Source organism: Electrophorus electricus, chromosome 20 (assembly GCF_013358815.1).
Source record: "Electrophorus electricus isolate fEleEle1 chromosome 20, fEleEle1.pri, whole genome shotgun sequence".
In the NCBI taxonomy this organism is placed as follows: Eukaryota; Metazoa; Chordata; class Actinopteri; order Gymnotiformes; family Gymnotidae; genus Electrophorus; species Electrophorus electricus.
Window position 1 is genome coordinate 15,479,623 of NC_049554.1, and position 14,099 is coordinate 15,493,721.

Here is a 14,099-nt window from a genome sequence, read left to right on the forward strand (position 1 = left end):
GGTAATATTGGTTTTAGACATTTACTGGATGTTTAAAAGACATTCTGTTGTACACCTAAATGAGAAGCCTATAAGATCTTTGGCTGACCAGACAAACACAAACACAGAATACACAGAATAAGAGCACACAGAATAACAATACACAAAATACATAATTCATATCAGAAAGAGCAAAAAAGATCACAAAGATCAGAATAGCAAAATCTCAAGAGGTTAGAATGACCTGATATTTAAAATGCTATATTAAAATGCAGTACTTATCTGACTTTGTGCTCAGATAGCAGTTTGTATTGATTACAATAAAAATACATTTATTATCACAATTGTCCAGGTATCTGTATCTACTGATTGCTGAGCCAGTTTAATTGCTAATGCTTTAGAAGTAAACTTGACCTGCCTGAGCATCCAACTCACCACAGCACAAAAAGGTCCAGACTAAGGAATGCTAATCTTCACCTTCAGCCTCCTGCAGAATGTGTCTAAAACACACACACACACACACACACACACACACACACACACACACACACACACACAGAGTGAGAGAGAGAGAGAGAGAGAGAGAGAGAGAGAGAGAGAGAGAGAGAGAGAGAGAGAGAGAGAGAGACGGGGGGGGGGGGCAAGAGAACAGAAACATCAATTATAGTTAAAATCACACAATTCAAACAATTGACACTTTGATATGGGCCAGTGGCACTGATGACTCTGCTTACACATTGGATACTATGCCCAGAGCAGATAACCAAACTGCTGTGGGGTTTAATGAGGTGTTTAACACGGGTGGCTGGATTACAGGGTAGAGATGGGTTTGGATATGTACTGAATAAGACTGAATAAGACATGTAGGTGTTGGCCCTCTGGAAGACACTGTGTTAATGCATTAGGAATGTTCTTGAATGCCAAAGAATAAGGTTGTTAACTGAAGGGAGTAGTGGGCAGTGGTAAAATTCACAGGTAAAACATCTAGCATTATAACTTTATTATTGGTAGCATACAACTGCAAGTCCATTAGATTATGGCCTGTTCTCCAATATCTCTGGAAATCATCACTAATAATAATTCTATGTTTGAATTAGGAGCAGCACAGCAGAATCTAAAGGAAGGAATACAAGACTGAATCTAGTCAGTCAAAATAAACTTAAGATCATAATGCACATTGCACACCGGTTCCATATGAACAAGTCAGAGGTCCTTCATCAGCAATGCTATGATCATGGCACTTGACTGCACTAATAAACTGGTTTCACCTCCTGCTTTGCTTTGGACCTCTGTCCAAAACATGTGTCTCCGGAAACTCTGTACTTTATATATATATATATATATATATATATATATATATATATATATATATATATATATATATATATATATATATATAAACACACACACACACACTGTAGTACTATGCAAAGGTCTTATACCACCATCACATTTGTTGTTTTAGCAATGCTATAAAACAATAAAATCAGAAACAGCTTCTTGATCCTGGCTCTCTTAAACCTGCATGGAGCCTGAATGGAAAGAAGACAACTTCAGAAAACTTCAGGACAGTCTCCCCAAAAGATATGCTTAGTGCCAAGGGAGGTCACACTAAATACTGACTTTTGCTAAACTGTGAAAATATTTACTATATTTATTGGGCCAAAGCTGTAGTTACATTTTACAAATGGGGAAAAATGACATATGTGACTTTGTTCGTTGTAATGTTGATCGGTAAGGAGGCGGACGCTAGCGCAGAAAGAGCAAGATTTATTAAGGGCAAATCCAGAGTCGTAGTCAGAGTAGTCCAGGGTCAAAGAGCCAATAAGGAGCGTTCGAGAATACATGATTAATCCAGACAAGGGCTAGGATACACGAGTAACTACACAAACAGCGGCTAGAACTAAACACATGGAAGCAAACATGGGAAACAGGTTATAACAGATACAAGACAATAACTAATTCACATTCACATGCAATGAACAGCAAACGCACAGGGATCAAGAAAGGGTTTAAATACATGAACTGAACAAGACTAGAAATGAAGGACAGGTGTGGAAAACCAAACGAGGGGCGGAGAAAACGAAACCATGGAACGGAACAACCAGGAACCAAAGGAATTCAGACATGACAGGGAAACCATGGAAACAGGGATGCCAGGAGGGTGACCATTCGTGACAGTTCATAGGGTTATCAGTGGCAGAAACTGCTGATCTCTAGGGAAATTCACACACATCAGTCTCTAAAATGTACACTGTCTCTAGGGTTTATACAGTTTCTAGAGTTTACACAGTCTCTAGGGTTTACACAGTCTCTAGAGTTTACACAGAATGGTGCAAAAAAACCAAAAACATCCTATAAGCAGCTGTTCTGCAGATGGAGAAGACAGAAACACCTCTTTGATGCGTGAAGTCTAGGGAAGTTCTCACCATATGCAGGCCTTTATGACTACTGTGCGTACATGCTATAATGGTTATTGGCCAACATGTCAGTGTATCACAAAGCACATCAAAGTCATATCACACTAGTTCCATGACCATGATAGTGAGTTCAGTGCACTTCCGTGGCCTCTGAATGCACTAGAACACTAGAGGGATGGTAGAACTGGACACCCACAGTATGACTACACCACTGACACAGCTGCAGGAAATAAATTAATCCGTCATGTAAACACAGACCAAAACCACAAAGGAAGATTTCCAATACCTAGGAGTGTGTCTGTGTGTATTAAGTGTGTATTAAGACTGGGTTAATGAATGTATATGGTTTTAGTCATTTTGATATCAGGATGTTATGGGGTAATTCTTTTCAGTGTAATCAAACAGTATTCTACCCCAGGGTTTTTCAAGGCCTGTCACAAGGCCCATACTCCACCCAGCCATGACTCCACCCCTGCATGTCATCCAACATCCAGGTTAGCACTGACCACAGACAAACCTCAGCAGGACCAAACATAGAGTGCAGAGTGTAAAATTTGATGCACTTTATAGTTTAACAACAGACACACACATGTAGCAATGGCCTTATGAACTCTCCTGAGTTCTAATGCATCACATTAATAAAGCAATTATAAGCAAACTAATGCATTGTTCATGTCAACTGATGGACCACCACTACTCAAGTTCAACAGAAATCAATTCAGCAGGTTCCAGGAATAGCTGTGTTCATACACGAAGGTGGAACCCACCCCCCTTCTTACATGTGATATTTATTTCCATTAGAGGAAGTGGAAGGATCTCTGTAGGGTCGCCTCAGAATTTCATGCGATATGTTTTATTGTGATTGATGCATCTTACAATAAACAAAGCACTAGTGCTCTGGTGTGAATATGACCCTGGTCCCTTAGTAGGGATAACTATACTCCAGGTGGATAAGTGGTATATTTACTATAGGGTAAGGGTTTAGGGTTAGGGTTAGGGTTTAGGGTTAGCATCTGGTCATGTGAAGAACTTATTTTGAATAACAACTTCTACTGCTATAGACCACTGGGTCATTTAAGTGTAGTCAGAGAATACGTTTTATGTTTTATGACAGTCAGTATAGTCAGTAAGATGAATGATAATCAGTATTCCTGACTTCCTTGCATAAATAATTAATAAGAAGAATTCCTTCCTTAAAACCCTTGTAATGTGATTAAAAATGGGTCAAATTTTGACAAAAATTGCTTTATTAAATGTGTACAACAACACTGCATTCCAAAACCAGCTGAGCATTCTGATATGATTACGGCTCTTACTGTGTCTGGTGACAGCTGCAATCCTGTTCTGAGTTTTTAATCATCCTTGACATGATCTAGTGGATAAAATCATGTTTGAGCCATTGTGAAATAAGCTAAATATGTCAGTGACTACAGAACTGTGAATGATTTCCCATTGACAATTGTTTTATGCTGATAACATTAACTTAACATGAAAAACAGTGGCATGAATCTGAGTGTGAACACATCTGTAGACATTAAGGACTTCTCAAGAGCACCATGTCATGTCACTGGAGAGGATATTTCAACACTACCCGTTACAAATTTTGGAGTGACTGCAAAACTGCTAAAGCATTTGGAAATGTTATGTAAAAGCAAAATCTTTCTACTTCTAACATGTTTTCCTTTTACCTCTAGTTACCTAGCAACCATTTGGGTAAAATAAATATTTGCAAAGGGGCTAATATTTTGAGACACCATGAAGTCTTATAACACCTACCATGTTATGCTTTATAATTATAAATTGACAGATTAACTAAACTTTAAATTTAGGAGAGTGTTAAGTAAAATGTTTAGTTTTTTAATTAATTTAGTTTTTAATGTAATTTTGCTATAGTGACTTTGTCAAGTGCTCTAAAGAACTTTTTCAATGTTTTACCCCAATATGCAATGTCAGGGGTGGCAGGAATTTAACACTGCATGCACCAATCACAACATAAAACACACAGAAGTGACCGAAGAGACGCTCGTAACATTAGAGGTTATGTACCAGGCTCAGCCAACACTGGGGTTAAGTCTTGAATGTGAGTCAGTGATTAAGTTTAATGTAAGAGAATAATGCATCTTTGTGACCCTGGACATCTGGAAGCAAATTTACCAGCTGAATAGTTGTGAGATCTCAGGTCCCTGTATCTTATTCCAAAAAGCAAGTCAGGAATATATATGAATCTATCTCAAATAAAAGGAAAAAAAATGAAGGTGACCATTACTCTTCATACCTTTATTCAAAAGATAGCAGATCATGATGAACTTTTACGTGTTATGTCTGGAATGTTTTTGGATGTTAAAAAGACATTAATCAAAACCACAGTCATGTTGAACTGACAACCTCTCCCACCACACCCTTATCACATGGTGTGCATTCCACAACTCCCATGTCACCTGCCATCAGTGCCTCGGGCTGGGAGCTCAGTGTGAGCCTGAAGCCAACTGCCACATTAGTGTTCAGAGCTTTGTGAGGAACAGGTTCTAGTGTTCAGAGCTCTGTGAGGAACAGGTTCTAGTGTTCAGAGCTCTGTGACCAAACAGGTTCTAGTGCTCAGAGCTCTGTGAGGAACAGCTTCTAGTGTTCAGAGATCTGTGATCAAACAGGTTCTAGTGTTCAGAGCTCTGTGAGGAACAGGTTGTAGTGTTCAGAACTCTGTGAGGAAATGGGTTCAAGTGTTCAGAGCTTTGTGACCAAACAGATTCTAATGCTCAGAGCTTGGTGAGGAAATGGATCTCAGAAATGGGACCGAGATCACAATCCAGTACCAGACTCTGCAAAATTGCAAGACCTTACAAAAAACGTTGCCATCTAACCACTCCCTCAAATGTACTCGCTCAAGAAAACTGATGCTTTCTTTGTGATTAGGCTGTTACTGGGGGCCTTTCCAAACTGCAAAGACGAAAGTACTGCATGAAATTTTGCAACTTTATAACATTACACTGAGAAATGGGGAGGATCCAGGGGGTTGCATTTTCAAAAATTTGCAAAACATCCTAAATCAATTAAACACATTTACATTCTATGCAGAGAAAGCATTCTGTGCACAGTGCCTTTTTGTACATTTAAGATTATTAAGATTTCTATCTCTGAACAAAAAACAGTACACGCCATCATACCTTCTCACAGTCCTGTCCACAGCCACAAAATCTGTTGCCAATAAAGATGTTTGTCTGTGCGTCCTGTATTTTGGCCACTGTAATAATCTCTCATGTCTTTCCACTGGCACGAGGCACGAGTCACAGGGCTTTAGGGATAAACACGCATTCAGAAAGCGCGCACAAGTGGAGAGGTCTGTAATCCAGAGACAGTGCTGTGTGCAGCATCGATGCATAAGCAGCTCAGCGTGTGTGCTCTCTGTGCACCCTCACAGCACTGCACGAGACTCTACGTGTGAGCATGGCCGTACGTGAGCGCGTCTTGCTGATTAGTATCCCTAGAAGCCCATGTGGTGGCAGAAGCAGTCTTGGTGAAAGATGAAACGCGTCCAAGTGAAGTGCCTGTCTGCAGCGTCTGCCATTGTTCCGCAGGCAAGCTAGAGACAGCGAGTAACGGAGCGGGGGGGGCACTACGGCAGCTGTGGACGAGCCCCCTCTCTTGCCCCTCCTCCTTCCTCTTTTACAGCTGCTGCTTGGAATTAACTCTTGAACTGCTGGATAAATGAACAGGGTATTAAAACAGGACAGCATGCACCCAAAACAACAGGGGAGATTAAGAGCCAATATCCAGTGGACATGGGAGCAAGGGAGCAAAGGTATTTAGGGGTCAGAGATCTTAGTGGTAACATCCCACAAGTCAACGTAACAAAGGATCCTAAGATCATAACAAAGGATCCTAAGATCTTGACTCTTTTCATGTCCAGAGATGAAATGGAACAAATTCCCATTAAGAGGATATCCATTCAGCAAAAGGTAGACATGGTATGAAACACTCCCAGCCAATGAGCCCCCTTTTATGAACAGGGAACTGGTGCAATCATAACAGCAAATCAATCATGAAAATCTAACCTTCTTACACACTGTAGAAAACAAGAAAAGGAAAACTTGAGTACTTGAGACTCAAGTATGAAGATTGAAATAAAATGTCCAGGGTGGAGAAGATTACCTTCTCATTTGTTGTCATTCTAATTTAGTAAACCTTGAAAAAGAAATCTGCAGAACACACAACACAATCTGGTAACAAACTCTGCTTATTATTTTGCATTATATAATTTTATTATTTTGCATTATGTTATTATATTGCATTATTTTACACTATTAACCTTTGAGAATGGAGAGGGTTAAGATAGCAACAGTTAATTTGCTGTCAATAAGAATCAGGCATGCAATTCTGAAATCATAATATCCATAACCAACTTCATAAATTTGCAGTTTAACTTGTAACATATATGTATACTTTTCATATAACATTTATGAATCATTAATTACACATTAAGTTCACACCTCACATTTACAAATTGTTTTGTGCAAATAGTTTTGACAGCATGCAGCAACACTGATGTAACTTGTAAATTAATTTGTTGCTAATGGTAGATTAGGTTAATTAGGCAGATTAGGTTAATTAAACATATTAGGCTAATTTCTATAGATGAGTCAACTTGGATTACACCTCTCAAAATGGCACAGTTATGAAATATTTGTGTCAAAACCCAGGAGCTCTGATTATGAGTTTTGGAAGTTGTAAAGATATAGAAGTTGTAAAAATATAAATTAAGATTCGTAGTTGTAATATTTGATTGAATTTATAAAATATAAATTTCATTTACATTTATAGAATTTCCCAGATTCTCCAGAGATTCTCCAAAAGTGTTAGGGTTAGGGTTATTTGTTTATTTAAAGCAGAGTTAGAGTTTGTTTATTTAAAGAATCCTTAGGTAGCACAAATAGGTCAAAAATACTCTTAACCGAGACACTGCTAGAACCAAGTGTCCGTGCTAAAACCTATAATGAAAGACACAATGCAATACTGTGATGAAGGCACCAGGGAGGAAGCGAGAGGCGAAGTTTCACCAAAAGGTCCTTTATTTTCCATATTATTATAAATCTGGTGGTTCTCCAGGAACAGAGTAGCGTAGATTCTGCACCAGAGTAGCGCAGGTGTTCCCTGTTAGAAGACAGGTGATTGCGAGCGGGGAAGGCAAGTGTGTCCCCCCCCCCATAGGGGACCGGTCTACCGTGACAGAACCCCCCCTCCCCCCCAAAGACCCCAACCGGCCCCTGGCCCACGGCCGACCCCACCGACTTGGGGCAGGCCTCAGCAGGTGCAGCCTATGGAACGAGGCGATGAGGTCAGGGTCCAAAATTTGGGAAGCTGGGACCCAACAGCGCTCCTCGGGGCCATACCCCTCCCAGTCCACCAGGTACTGTAGACCCCTACCCCTCCTACAGGAGTCCAGCAGAGTACGCACCCGGTACACCAGGCCTTCCTCCGTCTCCGGGGTTCCCGAGGAACCTCCCTCCTCGGCGAGGGGAACCTCCCTCACAGGATTCAGCAAGGAAATGTGGAAGGCCCAGGAAGCCTGACTACTCCCAGTTAGGCCTAACCTGTAGGTTACCTCATTGACTCGGCCAGTAATGGAGTAGGGACCCTCATACCGCGCCTCGAGCTTGCCTGTAGTGCCAGCACGGCCGTCCTTGGTAGAGACCCACACCTTCTGCTCAATCTCATACTGTGGGGTCTCTCCCCTTCTTCAGTCTGCCTTCCTCTTATAGGCAACGATCGCCCTACGAAGGTTCTGTTGTGTCTCCTCTCAGGTCCGTTCGCTTTCCCGGCACCATCTATCCACAGCCAGCTGGTCTGATGTAGGGGTGTTCCAGGGGTAGGGAGGTGGTTGGTAGCCTAGAATGCATTCAAAGCAGATGAGACCAGTTCCCGTGTGTCGCATGGAATTTTGCACATACTCTGCCCATGGGAGATACGCACTCCAGGTCTCTGGGTGGTGGTAACAATAGAAGCGCAGGAACTTACTCAGCTCCTGGTTAACTCATTCTAGCTGCCCATTAGCCTGAGGGTGCTAACCAGACATCAGACTAACCATGATGTTCAGCCAGTAATTCCCTCCAAACCCGTGATGTAAACTGGGGACTTCGGTCCAAATCGATGTCCACGGGTAGACCGAATTGTCTGAAGATCTGGCGGAACAGTAATTCGGCCATCTCTAACACGGTGGGCAGGGCTACCAAAACGATGAATTGAACCATCTTTGAGAACCAATCTACAACACTCAGGATCACGGTGTTGCCCTCAGAGACTGGTAAGTCGGTTACAAAATCCACTGCCAGATGTGACCATGGTCGGTGGGGCGTAGGCAGGGGTAAGAGTTTCCCCACCGGAGGTACCCGGGGCATTTTGCTGTGTGTGCAGTCAGGGCATGAAACCACGAACCTCACCACCTCTTTGGGCTTAGCAGGCCACCAGTAACGTGCTCCTATCAGTTGCGTGGTACGGGTTGAGCCTGGGTGACCCGTCCCCAAGAATGTATGTGCCCATGTGATGAGTGTTCCTCAATGTGTCGGGGGGACATATAGGCGATTGGTGGGATATTGTGGATGTGGGTTAGCCACCTTGATCTGTCTATCTAGCTCCCATTCTAGAGACGCCAAAAAGCAGGTGGGCGACAGAACAGGCTCTGAGCTCGTTGACCGGGCTTCTGCCTTGTGTTGCCGAGAGAGTGCGTCCGATCGGGTGTTCTTCTCCCCAGGTCTGTAGGTGACTGAACTGAAACCGGTAGAAAAAGGTCGACCACCTGGCCTGTCTGGCGTTTAATCATTTGGTGGTCTGGAGGTACTCCAGGTTCTTGTGGTCAGTATACATGGTGAATGGGTGTCTCGCTCCCTCAAGCCAGTGCCACCACTCCTCAAAAGCAAGCTTTATGGCCAGGAGCTTCCAGTCCCCAACCCCGTAGTTCCTCTCGGCCGGGCTCAGCTTCCGGGAGAAGTATGCGATAGGCCACAGGCCACCTCTCTCTCCCGTGTGTTGCAACAGTACCGCACCCACTCCTACGTCGGAGGCATCCACCTCCACCAGGAAAGGCCTCTCCAGGTCCGGTTGTTGCAAGACGAGCGTGGTGGTGAAGGCGTTCTTGAGCTCCTCGAAGGCCTTTTCTGCCTCCTGAGTCCACTTGATCTTTCGCACAGGTCCTCGGAGCTGGTCGGTGAAAGGCCAGTGAACTGAAGGATTTGATGAATCTCTGATCAAAGTTAGTGAAACCTAGAAATCGCTGTAGTGCTTTGCATCTGAGTGGCCTTGGCCAAGCCTTCACTGCCTCCACCTTGCTTGCTTGCATACTCACTTGCCCCTCTTGGATAGCGTATCCCAGGAAGTCCACCCCTTTGCAGTGGAATTCGCATTTCTCGGCCTTACAGTACAAACGGTTCTGTAGTAAGGTCTGTAGTATGTCCTGCACGTCGTGCACATGTTGGTTCCAGGAGGGGGAATAGATCAAAATGTCGTCGATATAGGCGACGACGGATCTTCCTAAGAACTCCCTCAGAACCTCGTTAATGTAGGCCTGAAATACCGATGGGGCTGCCGCCAGAATCTACGGCATAACCAAATATTCATAGTGGCCCGCGGAGGTGCTGAAGACTCTTTTCCATTCATCTCCCTCCTTGATCCGGATTAAGTTGTATGCGTTGTGTAAATTCAGTTTTGTAAAACACCTGACTCCTCACAGTTGTTTAAGTGCTGCTGGTACCAGGGGAAGGGGATATGGGTATGGCACCAGCAGCTTGTTGAGCCCTCAGTAGTCCACACACGGTCTCAGGCCCCCGTCCCTCTTCTTTATGAAGAAGACTCCAGCTGAGGCCGGAGAGGTATCGGGTCAGACATACCCTTGTTGCAGTGCCTTCTTGATGTACTGTCCCATGGCCCTTTCCTACTCCTGAGAGAGGGGGTAGATTCTGCACCAGGAGGGCACTGCTCCCTCCTTGAGTGTTACAGCGCAGTCCCAATCTCGATGTGGCGGAAGCCGTGTGGCTTGGCTGAGCCTGAAGACCTGCTCCAGGTCCTTGTACTCCAATAGAATAGGAACCTATTTGTCAGGACTTTCGATTGATGTTGCCTGGAGGGGTACTGCCTTGTTTGGAAAACACCTCCAATAACAGGACAGTTGCCCACTGCAGGATCCAGTTTTTTGCCCACATCATCTGTGGATTGTGCGCATGCAGCCATGGCAAACCTAGGCTGAGAGAGTGAGACAGGCAGGGCAGGAGGAAAAAACTGATGTGCTCAGAATGTCCCTCCCTGGTGACCAGGCGGACCCCAAGAGTCACATGGGTGATGTAACCTGGGCCTACCGGATCCCTGTCCAGGGCCTGTATGCTTAGCAAGGAGGGCAGAGCGATGGCCTTGATACCTAGCCTCTTTGCAAAACCCCAATCCATGACGTTCCCAGCAGCGCCTGAATCCAGTAGGGCATAAGCTGGATGCACACGGCCTTTGTACGACACCTTGACCGGCACTTTAAACATGGAATGAGAGGAAGAACAACTAACCCCACTTTAATTAAACTGAGTGCCAAATGGAAAAGAATGTTCATTTTTGTCTTCCATGACCCTTTAAGAATAGAGAGACAAGCTGTGTGACACTTGAAGCATGAAGCGCTCAATATTTTGACCACTGCATGAAGGGATCAAGGTTTTGACTAGTGCCATCAAGTAGCAGGGTTAGGGTCGGTTTTTGACTTTGTAGGCATTTTGGCCTGGTAGGCATTTTTGGCCTGGTAGGCAAGCATCAGTTTCAAATCTAGTATAAGAAGCAATAAGAAGCCAGTAAAGTGAACGAAGTACTGGAGTGACATGGGAAAATTAGGAGTGTTGAAGACCAGCCGTGCTGCTGCGTTCTGGATTTTATGCAGGGGTCTGAAGGCACACACAGGAAGACCCACCAGCAGGGAGCCTGGATATCTGAACTAGCTGTGCAAGAGGATAAAACCTGCATGACTGAGGCACGTTTGTGACAAGATCTGAGAACAACAGCTGCTCATCCACAAAAGTCTGTTGCAGTCTGGGATGGAGGGTCAGGGAGTTCTCTAAAGAGAAGGCAAGATTATGATTATTCATCTGCAATTCATTCATTATGGATCTGCAGTTCTTAAAATAAGTTTCACTATATCATTTACATATGATCCCTTCTACTAGGAAAATAACTCCATAAATACTGATATTGCAAGAGACTGTAATATGAAAATTTTCTAATAAATATTAATATTATATAGTAATATTATATTTATATTATGTTATAGTAATATTAATGTATTAAATTATTTTGTACATTTTGTACTTCAGATCAATCTCCCTTGTTCCAGTCATGTATTCAGCAAAAATAATCTTTGCTAGAATACTGCAGGTCATCTAGCCATGTAACATCAAAGTGTCACAGTGTTGGTAATATATGAAGGCACACAGTGATCCAGCAGACATACTTGTTAAGAATTTACACTGCATGGCCCACATGAGCTAACAGCAACACTTGAAGAAGACACTTCAGCCTGATTAATCAGACATACAGAGAATACATTGTTACTTAGCTACATAATGATGTTTCTACTAAGCACTTTTTAAGATAAATGCTGGAGACAGTTTAAAGGAAAGGTCTGAGTATTGCCTCATCATGATACGTGTAATGACTCAATTAATGCATATAACATATTCTAAAATACAGGTGAAGTTAAATTTAAAAAAATACAAATGTAATTCAATGTTCTCTATAGCCCTTAAAGGCAAGCATGAGTCAGAAACATGAATAGAGACTTTGAACATTCAGTGACAGTTCTATCACATATACTGCCATCTATATGTTCTAAAAAGATCATTTATGCAAATTTACTGCACATAAATATAGTAATAATAGACTTTTGTTAGCTATTGCAACATTCGCCCCTGAGTAGTACAGCTAAGAGGTTGATTGTAATGATGCTGTTGAATTTTGTCAAATGTCTGATTCATTTCTCTGGAATGACAAAACCCACATGACATGACTAATGCTGACCACAGGAAAGAAGTCTGGTCTAGTCTTGAAAGGACAATTCTGTGAAATATTCTCAAAACACTAAACACATGCACATCCAGCTCATAAAATGGATGCCACCTGTCAACATTGAGAGGTCTTTCACAATTCACCTAAAAGCTTGATCTTTTGATCTCTATGGTCATTGCAGTTAACGTCTTTAAAGCCATGTTATGTCTTTAAATAAGTGTTGGAGTATGGATTAAACCCTTTGGTATAGAGAAGACCATGCTATATTTGAAAGGAATAAACAGACATTTTAAAAATATTAAAATTCTGTTCATTTCTGTTTTCATTGCTCTTATGTGTAACACATGAACTTTCAGAACTTTCATTCTGATGCAATGTTTCCTTCTTTCAAACAGACCACAAGTGTGTTTGTCCTTACCACTGCAATGACAGCTAGGACAAGTAGACTGGACTGTAGGTGATAATGGTGAGCAGTGATAATGGTGATAATGGTGATAATGTTGAGTGGTAATAATGGTGATAATGATAATAATGTTGAGTGGTAATAATGGTGATAATGATGATAATGTTGATAATGGTGATAATGGTGATAATGTTGATAATGGTGATAATGTTGATAATGGTGATAATGTTGAGTGGTGATAATGGTGATAATGTTGATAATGTTGATAATGTTGAGTGGTGATAATGTTGATAATGTTGAATGTTGATAATGTTGATAATGTTGATAATGTTGAGTGGTGATAATGGTGATAATGGTGATAATGTTGAGTGGTGATAATGGTGATAATGGTGATAATGTTGAGTGGTGATGATGTTGATAATATTGAGTGGTGATAATGGTGATAATATTGAGTGGTGATAATGTTGATAATGGTGATAATGTTGAGTGGTGATAATGTTGATAATGTTGAGTGGTGATAATGTTGATAATGTTGATAATGTTGAGTGGTGATAATGTTCATAATGTTGATAATGTTGATAATGTTGAGTGGTGATAATGTTCATAATCTTGATAATGTTGAGTGGTGATAATGGTGATAATATTGAGTGGTGATAATGTTGATAATGGTGATAATGTTGAGTGGTGATAATGTTGATAATGCTGAGTGATGATAATGTTGATAATGGTAATAATGATGAGTGGTGATAATGTTGATAATGGTGATAATGTTGAGTGGTGATGATGTTGATAATGTTGAGTGGTGATAATGTTGATAATGTTGAGTGGTGATAATGTTGATAATGGTGATAATGTTGAGTGGTGATAATGTTGATAATGGTTAGTGGTGACAATTGTGAGTATTGATAATGGTGAGTAGTGATCATGGTGATAATGGAAGCCATTTACCCCCCATACCGTGAGTCTGTGTGTATTTACCCCCCAAACTGTGAGTCTGTGTGTATTTACCCCCCAAACTGTGAGTCTGTGTGTGTTTACCCCCAAACTGTGTCTGTGTGTTTACCCCCCATACCGTGAGTCTGTGTGTGTTTACCCCATACCGTGAGTCTTTGTGTGTTTACCCCCAAACCGTGAGTCTGTGTGTATTTACCCCCCCATACCGTGAGTCTGTGTATTTATCCCATACCGTGAGTCTGTGTGTATTTACCCCCCAAACCATGAGTCTTTGTGTATTTACCCCATACCATTAGTCTGTGTGTATTTACCCCAAAACTGTG

General features: G+C 42.1%; 1 protein-coding gene across 5 annotated transcripts in view; it reads right to left on the reverse strand.

Moving 5' to 3' along the window:
• The window catches only part of LOC113582019 (nck-associated protein 5-like), a 69,106-nt gene that overhangs the window by 41,533 nt on the left and 13,474 nt on the right, over positions 1 to 14,099 (reverse strand). For 2 of the 5 annotated variants that reach the window (XM_035520655.1, XM_035520656.1), the window contains exon 2: positions 398 to 479. The gene's annotated coding sequence lies outside the window, so the exon portion shown is untranslated. Of the gene's footprint in view, positions 1 to 397; positions 480 to 5,560; positions 5,943 to 14,099 lie in introns of those variants that run through there. The other 3 variants (XM_035520654.1, XM_027017546.2, XM_035520657.1) reach the window with 3 other exon arrangements.